The following is a 12832-nucleotide window of genomic DNA, read 5'->3' on the forward strand; positions in this document are numbered from 1 at the left end:
ATTCAAAGTACAGGACAAACCAATAGAGTTTAGTCTGCCTGAGTACAAAAGTTTCATTCCAGTGAATTTGTGCAACTAAACTTTAAGAAACTACCTCTTCTCAAGTTTTAGCGTAGTATCAAAAAAAGAATATCCACAACCATCTGAACTGTATGAGACTGGACAGTCTTCATGTATTTCAACCAAAACAAACTGGCATAGACTGAATGCAGAAGCAGATAGGAGAATCTAGAATTCCTCTCATAAGTTAAACCTTAATAAGACCTGCAAATGTGTAAAGCAATGCCATTCTCCTCACTAAATTTTTCATTCTGGAACACAGAGTAGTTTTTAATGAAAATATGTAATTTATATTACCATGTCTTGGGTTTGTAATATTCTTTTTAAATCATGTATCTTTTAATAAATGACAAGTAATTTAATATCTTGTCAATTTTAATTCTTCACAAGGTAAATATCAATTGACATAACCTACGTAACTAAAGCTATTCAAGGTCCTCAATCATTTTTTAAAATATTATTTATTTATTTGGCTGTGCCAGGTCTTAGCTGTGGCATACAGAATGCTCAATCTGTAGTTGCCGCATATGGGATCTAGTTCCCTAGACCAGGGATCGAACCCAGGGTCCCTGCATTGGGAGCGCAGAGTCTTAGCCACTGGACCACCTGGGGAGTCCCAAGGTCCTCAATAATTTTTAAGGAAACCGACAAGGTTGAGAACCACTGCCATTTTCATTGGAATTTCTCAACTGCAAAGATATCTTTAGTCAGTACATGAATTTTTTTAACTTAAATAGTTATGTTTAACATATATGTGGAAAAACATAACAAATCAAACTCAGTATAACAGGTATCTTTGCTTAGGATGAGGCAAAGTTTATTTATGTAAAGTGAGGAACTTATTTAAAGAAAAATGTAGGGACATCCCTGGTGGTCCTGTGGGTAAGACTCTACCTTGCAAAGCAAGGGACTCAGGTTCAATTCCTGGTAAGGGAACTCAGGTCTCACATGCCACGGGAGGCAATTAAGCCCTCATGCCTCAACTACTGAGCCAGTGAGGGAAGACCTGGCATAGCCAAAGAAATAAATATTGAAGGAGAAAAAGAAAGAAACATGTGGCATATATATTAATCAAATCTGATGATGTCAAAAATGCATGAGGATAGCACTCAAATGACTGGTCGTTGGGAAACACTGAAATAGTGATTGAGTTTTTAACAGGGGCAGACCTGCCACCATACCTTACCATGTGGGTGATGTCATATGGAAAATGAATTGTGGGGGAGTTAAATAAGTGAGCAGGTGCATTGATGTGCTTCCAGTCCTCCTCCCAGGGAGAGGTCCCCAGCAGTGCAGTGTCGGGAAGGCCTGCTGCAATAGGAAGTTGGAGGCCTGGATTCCTGACCCACCTGAACCACTGACTCACTGTCTGACCTGACCCCACCCTCAGGGCCTCAGTTTTCTCATCCAGAAAATGACAGAGTAGCATGTCACCCTCTCTGTGGAGCCTCCCAGTCCTACCAACCATCCTCTGATTAAAGGATTCAGCTTCTCCTTGTTTAATTATGGCTTCAGAGAATCACAGATTTGCAGCTGAAAAGAATTCAAGGGCTTCAAGTCTCCCTGGAAAGCCCTCCCTGTGCTCCTCCACCCCATTAATTTCACAAATGAGGAAACTGAGGCCCAGAGAGGTTAAAAAGCCCTCTGAGGGGGAATGGTGGGAGGCGTCAACAGATAATGCCCCGGGGTCCAACGGGGAAATGAGAGAGCTTCCTCTACACTTTGATGAATGATTTAGATGTTTGGTGGCTTAGACACCACTTAGGTTTTAATAAATACCGCACAATTCTGCTGGGATGTGAATCCCACTTCAGCCTAAGAAAATCAATGCGGCTGGTCAGGAACACTGTGTTAACCAGATCGATGGATTGCTTCGTGTTACTAACTAAATCCACCTTGAAAAGGCCAATTGCCCCTTCTAAATTCCCCCCCGGGAAGGCAGAGAAGGTGAAGGTGGCAAGGAGAGGATAGAACGGGGTGTGGGGGAGGGAACCGCAGGAGAGGAGGGGCACCTTCCCCCGGTCTGCTCTCCAGCCCTCCTCCTCTCTCTACCATCTGGGCTGTAAGACGACACACACCTCCCTCAGTGCCCGGCTTGCTCTGCCCAAAGCTTCCCCGCAGCTTGGGCCAACTCAAAGCCACAAATAGAACCAGAATCCACTGAAAATAGCTCCTCCTCTCTTCTGCCCAGAGTTTCCAAGTGCTGCCAGGGAGGCCCTGCCCCCACCAGCCACAGGCCCCAAGCAGGGAACTCAGGTGGAGGGACACTCTGACCACGGCTAGGGACCATCTCAGGAACAACAGTCTCAATAATAGCTGACCCTTATTAAATGCTGGCCCCCTGCCAGTCCTACGGGGAGCTCTAGCTGTCAGCAACCCAACAAGGAAGCGCCAGGCGATCAACCCCATCACGCACATGAGGCTCTGAGAGCTGAGGAGCTTGCCCAGAGCCACAGAGCCAGAGGGAGGAGGAGCAGGGGTCCACCTGGCTAACCACGGAGCTGCCCGTACGCCTCTCTCCACGCAGCAAACATCAGCACGCCCCAGCTTCCTGAGGCTGTGGGAGCTCAAGCTAGGCCGATCTTCCCTTGCCAGCTGGGGAAACTGAGACCCAGAGAGACGCAAGTCTTGCCCAAAGGCACTTGGTAAACAAGTAAATCAAGTACCCAGGTCTCTCAGCTCAGAGGCCAATGGTTTTCACAAAGGTTGGAGCGAACAGAGACTCCCTTGTTCCTTTTATGTGAAAGCCCCATCGGTCTTTTCTTGTTTCCCTAACATTTCAGCCTCCTCCCACTTCCCACCAGAGCAGAGAGCCTGCCCCTAAACATTCTCTGACAGCCAGGCATCCTGAGATTACCTCTTCTTCCCCCTCTGTTCAGGGTGTTTAATGTTCTAAGGGAAGAGAGCAAACAGCAGCGCATAAATCATGGGTGACACAGGCTGGGTTTCTCCTTTGCTGAGAATGAAGCAGACGGGACCCAGCAAGGGAAGAGAATTAGCAGGGATTTGCTGGCTCATTTAAACTCAAGGTCCAAAAGACACGCATTTCTCCTACCCCTGAGAGATAAATTTTCCTCTGCCCCGAGATCTCATTTGTTATAAAATAATTCTCTGAAACAGTCTTCGCCTCCAAGGTGATGACAAGAAAGACGAGAATAAGGCTGCGAAAGCTCTGCTGGAAAGGAATTAAGTTATTTAAGAAGCAGTCTAAGGGTATGAAAAAGGATCTCTCACCCGGTGTTGAAAAATCTCGATTCCATTCCCAGACCTGCTAAAGTGTCTGCCAAGTTGCCTCAGTTTACCCAATGTGTCTGAGAAGCAAAAAGTATACACACTCAATCTTTTTTTTTTTTCATTTGGCAGCTCTCATGGCATGCAGGATCTTAGTTCCCAAGCAGGGACCAAAGCTGTGCCCCTTATGTTGGAAGCACAGTCTCACCACTGGACCACCAGGGAAGTCCTCACACCGGATCTTCTTGCTTGTTAGCAATGCTTGTTGAGTACCCACTTTGTCTAGCATGATGCCAAGCTCTGCAGATGCAACAGTGAACAAGACAAAACCAGTCCCTGCTCTCCAGGGACTTATATAGTCTGATTGACACAACAAAGTCAACAGAAGGCAGATAAATACTCTCATGGGGAAGATACAGGATTTACAGTAGCAGTTAAGTAGAGAACCCATCCCACTCTTATAGGAGTCCAGGTAACATCGATACAGAGACTGGAAAGAAAGGAAGGAATTAACTGGGTGAAAGTCAAGAGAAAGGATGGCTCAGAAACAGGGAACAGCACATACAAAGACCCAGAGGCAAAAGAGAGCCAACCTGTTCGCTGAACCAACCAACTGGAGCAAGTATAGGTTTATTTGGGCATCTTTCTGTGCGGCAGGCTTACCCTTTTAAGATTAAAATCATGCCGAAGTTCTATGACTTCATGTTGTGTTAATAACAGATTGCAGACTAGATGCCTTAATGGTTGCATTCTTTTAATATTACAAATTCCTTCATCAGCACCTCTAGGAAATAATCAACCCTGTTCCAACAAGTCTCTGGATGATGACAAACCCTTTCATTGGATGTATGCCATCTGTCTCTCCGAGTCCTACAGTCTTGACTTTTTAAGGTTGAGTCTTCCAGGACATGACCCACTCCATCCTTCATCATCGGGGCATACATGGCATAAAAGGCCAGCTGGTGTGATCTGGGGGTCTTGGTCTTACAGGGAAATTACAGAATTATATCCAATCAGAGAGAAGAAATCATCCTGCACCCCTAGTCCAACGGCATGGAAGATTGCCAGCGAACACGTCTCTGGGAAATGTGGTTCTAAAGGCAGAAAACAGAAGATCAGAGATGCAGCTAGAATGAGTCTTTGCTTTCCACCAGTGATGCTGGGTGACTTACAAAGAGTCCAGGTCAGCTGTCAACCCCAAGTGATTGGCCTTTAGCTTCCGAATTGCCCAAGTGTTTCTGAGGAATGGTATTATGTAGCTATCATCAAAGTAAACAGAACAAAACCAAAGTTTCCCAACTGAATAAATTTGGGACATGCTGAGTTCAACAAAGGTAGCCAGGTTATTTTCTTTACTGCAGAACTTCTCAGGGCCTTGATATGCTGATATACATAGTGGTCTTTTAAGAAGAGATTATTATGGAGTTTTCAGAGTTTCCAGAACTGTATTGAGCTGAGGACATGTTTCCCTGTTTCTGGGAGCTAGGATCTCTGGAATCCACTATGGGAAATACTGCATTAACTATCTCATGCTCATGTAGCGTTTTGTCCTTACATATAAGGAAGTCCAATCTATACATTTTGGATGGATGAATAGATGGATAGCTCGACCATTTCCTTCTTGTGTGACCTCAAGTATATGACATCCTCCCCTTCTCTGAGCCTCAATTTTATCCTCTACAACAGGAGCCAGCAAACTTTTTCTGAAAAGGACCAGATTGAAAATACTTTAGGCTTTGTAAGCCACATACATCTCTGTGGCATATTCTCTCCTTTTATCTTTTTTTCTTTCTTTGACCAACTCTTTTAAATGTATTGATGGAGGGACTTCCCTGGTGGTCCAGTGCCTAAGATTCCATACTCCCATTGCAGGGGACCTGGGTTTGATCCCTGATTCAGGGAACTAGATCCCACATGCCACAACTAAATAAGATTCCCACATACCATAACAAAGATGGAAGACCCGGCACAGCCAAATAAATAAACAAATATTTTAAAAATTGCTTTGGGTTCTTGGCTCAGAAACAGATCCATCAGATATACCCAACTGATTCTTGCCAGAGGTATAAAAGCAATTCAGTAGGAGAAACATAGTCTTTTAAACAAATGTTGCTGGACATCCATAGGCAAAAAAAGAGAACATTGGCCTAAGCCATACACCATGTACAAAAATTAACTCAAAATTGATCAAGGATTTAAATATAACATACAAAACCCTAAAAGTTTTAGAAAAAAAAATAGAGATCTAGGGTTAGGCAAAATGTTTTTTAGACTTGACACCCCAAGCATCATGACACACCTGCATGATATGAAAGGTTGATAAGTTGGACCACCTCAGAACTAAAACCTTAGATTCTGTGAAAGACCCAGGGACTTCTCTGGTTGTCCAGTGGTTAAGACTCCATGCTTTCACTGCAGGGGGCTCTGGTTACTCCCTGGTGCAGGAACTAAGATCCCGCATGCCACATGGCATGGCAATAAACCCCAACAACTCAGCAGTAAAAAATCAAATAATTCAGTTAGAAAATGGGCTAAAGACATGAACAGGCACTTCACTGAAGAGAGTACACAGACGGCAAATAAGCACATGAAAAGATGTCCAACATTGTTAGTCATTATGGAAATGCAAATTGAAACCATATAAGGTATAATAATAAACCTACCAGAATGGCTAAAATAAAAAATAGCAATAACACCAAGGGCTGGTGAGGAAGCAGAGGAACTATATCACTTATACACTGCTGGTGAGAGTGTAAAATTATAGTCACTCTGGGAAAAAAGTATGGCAATTCCTTACAAAGCCACATATACACTTACCAATACCCAGCAGATGCGTTCTTGGGCATTTGTTGGAGAGAACTGAAAACTTATGTTCACACAAAAACCTGTACCTGATTGTCCATAACAGTATTATTCACAGTAGACCCAAAGTGGAAACAAACAAGTGTCCTTCAATGGCTAAATGTAAAACAAACTTTGGCATATCCATACCATGGAATACTATTTAGTAATAAAAAAAGGAGGAGCTACTGATACCTGCAACAACTTCATGGGATGCCAAGGGAATAATGCTGGATGAAAAAAGCCAACCTTAAAAGGCTACTTACAAGATGATATATATATATATATATATATAACATTCTTGCAATGACAAAATTGTAGAGATGGAGAATTCATTAGTGGTTGGCAGGAGTTAGGGAAACAAATAAAAAATTATTTAAGAAAATGTTTTTAATATTTATTTTATTTATTTGTTTGGCTGCACTGGGTCTTAGTTGCAGCACTCAGGATCTTTAGTTGAGAATCTTTGATCTTCTTTGTGCCATGCAGGATCTAGTTCCCTGACCAGGAATCAAACCCCAGCCTTCTGCTTTGGGAGCACAGAATCTTAGCCACTAGACCACCAAGGTCCACTCTTCTATATCTTGACTGTAATGGTAATCAAACAAATCTACACAGGCGCTTACTCCTTGGAAGGAAAGTTATGACCAACCTAGACAGCATATTAAAAAGCAGAGATGTTACTTTGTCAACAAAGGTCCATCTAGTCAAGGCTATGGTTTTTCCAATGGTCATGTATGGATGTGAGAGTTGGACTATAAAGAAAGCTGAGTGCCGAAGAATTGATGCTTTTGAACTATGGTGTTGGAGAAGACTCTTAAGAGTCCCTTGGACTGCAAGGAGATCCAACCAGTCCATCCTAAAGGAGATCAGTCCTGGGCATTCATTGGAAAGACTGGTGTTGAAGCTGAAACTCCAATACTTTGGCCACCTGATGTGAAGAGCTGACTTATTTGAAAAGACCCTGAGGCTGGGAAAGATTGAAGGCAGCAGGAGAAGGGGATGACAGAGGATGAGATGATTGGATGGCATCACCGACTCAGTGGATGGGTTTGGGTAAACTCCAGGAGCTGGTGATGGACAGGGAGGCCTGGCGTACTGCAATTCACGGTGTCACAAAGAGTCAGACACGACTGAGCGACTGAACTGAACTGAACTCACACACACAGACACACACGAATGTATGTAAAACATGAAATTTAGATAAGTGGGTGGACTATATCGATGTTGATTTCCTGGTTGTGATATGGCACTATAACTGTATAGGGGAAAAATGGTAAAAGACAGGGGCTATTTCTTACAACTGCATGTGAATCTGCAATTATCTCAAAATAAATGTGGTGGGTTTTATTTTATTTTTTTTAAATTCCTTTGAGTTCTTGGCCCAAGATGGTTCTTTTGAGGGGTAAAGGTGCATTTAGCTTTCATTTGCCTACCAGAGTCTCACCTTTAACAGAGGCTGTAGGTCAGATACTGGGCTAAGTGCTCTCCATAGATGATCTCTTTTAATAGAACCTTCCCGGGTGAGCCAGTGGCTAACACTCTGCACTCCCAGTATAGGGTGCCCAGGTTTGATCCCTGGTTAGGGAACTAGATTTCACATGCTGCAACTAAAAGACCCTGCATGCCACAACTAAGACCCAAGAAGGCAAATAAATAAATAGTTAAAAAAAAAAAACCAAGAACCTGATGAAGTCAGAAACACTATTATCATATCTTCACTTATTAGATGAGGAAACTGAGGCTTATCAAAGTCAAGTTATTTGCCCCAATCCATATAGTGATTAGGCTTCCCTGGTAACTCAGCTGGTAAAGGAGACCCCAGTTTGATTCCTGGGTTGGGAAGATCCACTGGAGAAGGGATAGGCAACCCACTCCAGTATTCTTGGGCTTCCCTGGTGGCTCAGCTGGTAAAGAATCCACCTGCAATGTGGGAGACCTGTGTTTGATCTCTGAGTGGGGAAGATCCTCTGGAGAAGGGAACAGCTACCCACTCCAGTATTCTGGCCTGGAGAATTACATGGACTGTATAGTTCATGGAGTCAAAAAGAGTTGGACACGACTGAGCAACTTTCACTCACACATATAGTGATTAAGAGCCAGGAACAAAATCAGAGCCTCTGAGTCCAAGACCCACACCCTTAACCTCTGCACAAGTTCTCTTTGATTAGATGCCATGTGGCATTGGTCTTTGGCTTGGTCTGACCTTCAACCTGGGACAAAAGGCTAGATCTTTCCTTTGAGTAGCTTCTGGGCATGGCAGTACTACAGTGGAAGGAACACGAGATCCTTCCACTAGATTCCCCGAGACCATTCCACTTCCCAAGACTGAGTCTCAGTCCCAACAGAGTCATTTGCAGGCTGTGTGGCCTTAGGAATGTCACTTGGGTCTGAGCTTCCTCCCCCTCAAATCAGAGCTTGTAATTCCAGCCCTGTCGGTGGATCAAATGAAGTAATGCATTTCAAAGGGCTTGGGCCACTCCAAAGGGGGCAGTTATTATTAATAACAGGGCACCATGAAATAAATTCTAAATATAGGCCACTTGCTCCTATTTATCTTCTGGCGGTAAATGTTCTGAGGGCACGGGCTGAGTTTTAACTTTTTAATTTTCTCCTGACCTCCCCTTATGAAGTGCTCACAAAAAGAGCAGGTTTCTAAAAATCCTTGTTAACGGCTATGTTGGTAGAAATGTGATCAGAATGCAAAATGGAAAAGTGACAAATTGAGGGTAAAAACGAAGAACCCTGTTCTTTAACTGCACTTTTCTTATAAATTGTGAAGAATACAGAGAAGAGTCTCAGCCAAAAACTGGCTTCTGAATATCCTGCCTTAAAACCCCAGGTAACTCTTTGTTTTCAGTTTTGGAAGTGTGGGTTCTATCTTTTTAGGGGCATGGAAGAATGTGAAATTTGCAAAGCCCTTTGAAGTACAGGATGTTCTTGCTATTTATACCAACCAGGATCTGTGGCTGTTTTTTGGGCAAGGTTTTTCCACATAAAATCAACCTTTTTTTTTCCCCCTTTTCCCAGTTATGACAACCTTAAAAACTCACAAACAAATTCCTCAGCTTTATTACTAATGCCAATAACATGGACTTTTAGAACTGCCTTTCATCTCAACATCTTGAGCAATGTTGCAAACAGTAATTAAACTTCAACACCCTGGTGAAGGAGGCATTAATTATTCAACCCACTTTCCAAACAGGTAAACCCAGAGTTACAAATTAGAGGTCTGGCCATGGGTCACCAAGGATAGAAATAGAGATGAGAACAAAACTAAGAATTCCAGGCCTCTCAGATCTTAGATTCAACAAGATGTGCATAGTAAGAGGCTGTGGAGATGCCCTCTCAGTGCCCAGCAGAACAGGTCAGATTCAATGATACTTAAGGAAAGGAAGTGCGGGGGTGGGGGTGGGGTGGCAGGGAGGACTTGAAACCGTTCCCTGGCGGCCCAGTGGGTAAGACTCTGAGCTCCCACTGCAGGGTGGGCAGACTTAACCCTGGTGGGGGGAACTGACGTCCCGCATGCCACGTGGCAGAGCCAAAAACAAAAAACTAATTACAGAAGAAAATAAATGTATTTGATTTGTAAAACATGAAAGTAAAGAAGAGTGTGATTGAAATGTGGGATATAGTTCCCTGACTAGCGACTGAACCCAGACACTGGGAGCCCGGAGTCTTAGCCACCTGACCACCAGGTAAGTCCCTGTGTCCGGTTTTTGGCTACTATGAACTTTCTTGTACATGTTGTTTGGTGGACCTAAGCATTTATTTCTGTGGGAGTATATGGGCTTCCCTGGTGGCTCAGCAGTAAAGAATCCGCCTGCCAATGCAGGAGCTATGGGTTCGATCCCTGGTTCCGGAAGATCTCCTGGAGAAGGAAATGGCGACCCACTCCACTATTCTTGCCTGAGAAATCCCATACACAAAGGAGCATGGTGGGCTACAAAGTTGCAAAGAGTCAGACACGACTTAGCGGCCAAACAACAACAACTAAAACACGGAGGAGAAGAGTCTTGGTCATAGGGTAAGCGAATGTTTGGCTTTGGAGAGAGATTCCCAGTAAGTTTTCCAAAGTGGTTGTTATAATCAACTTTCCCACCAGTGTGTGAGAGAGTCCCAGTAGAAGTATAAAATTTTATATGTCATTAAATTCTTTTTGAAGATTTTATTTATTTCTTTATTGGCTGTGCTGGGTCTTTGTTGCTGTGTGGACTTTTCTCTAGTTGCAGCGAGAAGGGCCTTCTCTCCAGTTGTGATGCATGAGCTTCTCATTGTAGTGGCTTCTCTTATTATGGAGTGCTGTCTCGAAGGGTGCAAGAGCTTCAGTAGTTGTGGGGCAAGGGCTCAGCAGTTGCAGCTCCAGGGCTCTAGAGCACAGGCCCAGTGATTGTGACGCACAGGCTTTGTTTCTCCATGGCATGTGGGATCTTCCTGGACCAGGGATCAAACCCAAGTCTCCTGCATCAGCAGGCGGATTCTTTAACACTGAGCCACCAAGGAAGCCCCTATATGTCACTAAATTTTAAAAGTGATTGCATGCAAGTCCAGCTAAGATCTGTCCGTGCTTCAGAATCTTCATTTCAAAGTGTTTTCCGGTTCCGATCCAGAAGTAGAGAAAGCATTTAAAAAAGTCTCAAAGGCTGTTGGACAGGAAGGTGACGTCACTAGTCAGGAAGTTTAGAAACTAGAGTTGTCATCTCCTTGTGTAACTTTGAGTCAGTCACCACTCTGGACCTCGGTTCCTCTCTCTGGAGGTGAAGCAGATGGATGGGACCATTTCTAAAGTTTCTTTTAGCTTCAAAGGCAGTGATTCCAAGATGAAAAAATGTTGATACTGTAATGTTTAGTGAAAAGACAGAAATAGCACGCTCTGTGACTGGTGAAGTATACTTGCCCAAAGGCAAAGACTGGAGAAAAATATACAAGGCTTATATTGTTAGGTTGTTAAATATTTATTTTTCTGTTTTTAACAGTATTTTTAAAATTTTGTGGCTGTATAGGTTTTTAAATATTCATCTATTAAAAAATATTTGTCTCTACAAATATATTTGACATATTAACAGTACTTGACAATGTTATTAATATTCCATGTTAATACATAAATTGTTTTTCTAGTTTTAGATATAAGACCCAAGGCTTCATTCCCTCTGAATAAACTCTTGACTCAAATTTATTAAACACTTTGAAGTCTCCTAATATTTATTTAACAAATACTTACTGAGCACCTTCTCTGTGCCAGGCACAGTGCTTTGCCCTGAGGGAATGAACGAGGATGAACTAGAGATGGTCTTTAATGTCTAGGAATTTACCACCTGCTGCAGGAACAAGCCCATAAACAAACGGGTAGCGGGCAATGTGCTAAGGTTTATTTTAGGCAACTTGTGAGCTTACCTCTCTCACTAGGTTTGGGCAAGTAAGGAAAGCTTCCTGGAGGAGATGACCCTCAGCTGACACCTGAAAGATCATTTAAAGTAAGCCAGGTAATAGGGAAACAGAAGCAGGGGCCAGCTGGAGCATAGGTGTGGGAGCGTCGTGGAGCGGCAGCAGTCTCAGTGGTGAGGGGTCGTGGGACACAATGAGACAAGGCTGAAAGGGCTTGAATTCCCCGCAGGGGTCCTTGAACTGCCAGGGGGAGAGCCTGAAAAGTAGGAAGCCAAGGGACTTCCCTGGCGGTCCAGTAGTTAGGATTCGGTGCTCTCACTGCTGGGCCCAGTTCGATTCCTGCTTGGAAAACTAGGATCTCACAAGTCTTGCAATGCAGCCCCAAAACAAAAAAGAGAGTGAAAGAAAGAAGCCAAAGAGTGACACAGTCAGATGGGGGCTAACCTGTCCCCAGGTCCCCTGGTACACCTGACCACAAACTGAAATATTGCCACATGTGTATAAACTGGGCTGCTTCCATGCCCTGCCAGCACTGATCTGCGTGTTGGTCGGGGAGCTAGAAGACGTGTCAAAAAGCAAGTCATATGGGGCCTGCGGGCCTTTTTGACAACCAAGAGCAAGGTTTGAGCCCTGGAGAGGGGGCTGAGGGTCCCACCAGGAGGGATGCACAGTAGGTGTGTGGGTCATGGCCAGAAGGGGAGGGAATGAGAAATTCATCCCAACAGAGTCAGAGAGAGTTAGCGGCATCAGCGGAGGAAACCCGGCCCAGGGAGCGGGGAGCAGAGACCCACTGAGACATGTTGTCTCTCGCCAGTGGGGGACGGAGCGGGCTGCTAGAGGAAAGGAGACAGCCCTTTCCCGGGTCCCTCTCACCATCTCTGCAAAGGCTCCTTTATGCCTTGTCACTGGTGGGCCTCTCCAACTGCACGCTCGATCCCCAGTGGAGCTGAGGGCACGTCCATCAGAATCACAGGGTGCAGCTGGAAGCAGGGCAGCCTTCCCAGTTTGGCTGATGACATCTTGATAAAGTTCTTAAGCCTGCGGTCAGCCCCTGACAGCTTCTCTGGGCAGGGGTTCATCTTGGGCCGCTCCTGCACCCGCCTGCCCACCCAGGGCACAGCAGCTGGCAGACCACAGCCTCCTGCCAAGAAAGGCCTGGAACTCACTGGGTCTCAAGAGGCTTGACTTTCAGCCTCGAGAGCAGTGTCCTTTGAGCACGGCCCCTGATCAACAGATGGTAAGCCAATTTAAAGATTCGAAAACTTGCTTTCATTTTCACATGCTGTCTTAAAAAGTATAAAGACTTACAGCTACA

The sequence above is a fragment of the Giraffa tippelskirchi genome, chromosome 11 (assembly GCF_054371585.1).
Source record: "Giraffa tippelskirchi isolate mGirTip1 chromosome 11, T2T-mGirTip1v1.2.pri, whole genome shotgun sequence".
NCBI classification, from domain to species: domain Eukaryota; kingdom Metazoa; phylum Chordata; class Mammalia; order Artiodactyla; family Giraffidae; genus Giraffa; species Giraffa tippelskirchi.